Genomic DNA, 2,354 nt, shown 5'->3' on the forward strand with positions numbered 1-2,354 from the left:
CTCTCTCTCTCTCTCTCTCTCTCTCTCTCTCATTTCCTTCATTTACCTCCCATTCTTGGAAGGACCTATTTTAGTCCAGTTCTTACATCTGAATCTATTTCTCCATGGATAAAACTGAAGGCAGGGCTAGGAGTTTGGCCTACTGGTAGAGTGCTTGCCTAAGCATGCAGGAAGACCAGGGTTCGATTCCTTAGTACCTCATACATACAGAAAAGCAGGAAGTGGTGCTGTGTCTCAAGTGGTAGAGCTGTAGCCTTGAGAAAGCCCAAGGACAGTGCCCAGGCCTGCCGCACAATCCAGAGAAGTGAAGGCAGTAGCTTGTCACATTTTGTGTCAAGGAAAACTGATATGACTGCATCTGTTTCAGGGAAATTGGATAAGCCTTTGTTCAGAGTCCATCTGCCTGAGTTAAATACTGAGCAGGAGCTGGTGTTTTTCAGAGTAAACCCAAAGTGATAGATGGAAAATTGTTTAAGCAGTCTTATGTGTATTTAAATTTTGTTATAAATATCTTTAATAACTTGAGATTATTTTATTTTGGTTCTGTTGTTCTAAGCTGTCTAATTTATAGCCACTGGTTTCACATAAACATCAAATAGACACTGGAGGCTGTTATAGTAAAAGAAAAAGGCAGGGAGACTGCCACTGGGCCTTATAACATAGGAATCTAAAGAACTGCAATTTTAATGTATAGGAAACAACGTGTGTGTGTGTGTGTGTGTGTGTGTGTGTTTGTGTGTGTGTGTGTGTGTGTGTGTGTGTGTGTGTGTTTGTGTGTGTCTTGGTCCTGGGTTGACCTCAAGGTCTAGGTGCTTTCTTGAGCTTTTAATTTTCTTCTCAAGGCTAATGCTTTAGAACTAGCCACACCTTGAGCCATATCTGGCTCCACTTCTGGCTTTTTGGTATTTAATTGCAGATAAGCGTTTCATGGACTGCCAGGTGCTACTGGCTCATGGCCTGTCATTCTAGCTACTCAGGATGCTGAGATCTGAGGCTCACAGTTCAAAGCCAGTTAGGGCAGAAAAGTCTATGCCACTCTTCTCTCCAATACAATATTCAAAAGAAGCCAGAAGTGGTGCTGTGGTTCAAATGGTAGAGTGTTAGCTTTGAGCAAAAGAAGCTCAGATACAGAGAGTAGGCCATGAGTTCAAGCCCCTGGACTAGCACAAAAACTAAAAACAAGTCTCATTTACTTGCTTGCAGAGACTAATTTCAAACTGCAATCCTCAGATCTCAGTTCAAGCCCCAGGCCTGGCAAAAAAGAAAAAAGGAAAAGAAAAGAAAAAGTCTTCTAAATGATAGAAAAAAGAATTCAAGTCAGCTGTAGATTTTCAGGTGTCTAGTACAGTAGGCCATGTGACTAAGTTCACTTTTCAGTACCATAAGCTTCAGTAAAAATCGACGAGAAAAGGCATACAGTTCAAGCACAGTATGTAGCTCAAGGTTTAAGAAATTAAGGTTTTGCAAAAGCCATATAATGAATGATTGTTGTCCTTAATGTACTATGTTGTCTCTCATCTCCTTTGCTGTCCCTTGGTTATCTCATATTGGTATAGTATCTCACTTTGTTATCTGATATATTGAATTTATTTGTATTTGGATATTTGAAATTTGATAGGGAAGGGGGGAAAACCAAGACGGGTGGGGGGTGTGGGGGGGAGGGAAATGGGTACCAAGACATGTGAAAGGGTATCAATGTATGTGAATTAATGCACCTTCTATTTGGCAAATATCATGTAACCCTTTTACTAATTACAAGAAAAAAAAGAAATTAAGGTTTTGGGTTCCCAAATGAAAGCTTCATTTCACCAACAATCTACTTCTCATCATCCAAGCTCCCACTTTGCTACTTGTCCAAATATGCCACCCAAACCATCCACAGACAGACAGCCCCCGCCACCTCAAGTAATGCCACCACTATTACCTACGGGTATGAGCAACTGGGCCTGGTTTCCTGTCACAATGCATCACAACCCAGCTTGTAGAGATCAAGGGGCCTCTGCTGGATCTTAGCCCCATCTGCTTCATGCTTCCTGGTTAGCCCATCTGCAGTTTCTACATCCACACACCACAGTATTTCTTCTCAACCAAAGATAGCAATCTAATGACGTGGCAAGACTCTTCAGTGATCTGGTAGAGGAAGATCTGTTTTGAAGGATAAAATATCACTGGGTAGCTTCAATGATTAGAACAGAAGTGTTGCCTCTGTCTATCTCATCCCACCTTTCCAGAGGAACAGAACACAATTAAGACAATTACTGAGCTTATAGGACACCCAGTCCCTTCCAAATGTGGTGCAAGTATACAAGGAATTCGATTGGGGGGATTCAGGGAGGCTTTGAATCATTAAGGAC

This window comes from Megascapheus bottae, unplaced genomic scaffold (assembly GCF_031878675.1).
Source record: "Megascapheus bottae isolate mThoBot1 unplaced genomic scaffold, mThoBot2.hap1 HAP1_SCAFFOLD_40, whole genome shotgun sequence".
NCBI classification, from domain to species: Eukaryota; Metazoa; Chordata; class Mammalia; order Rodentia; family Geomyidae; genus Megascapheus; species Megascapheus bottae.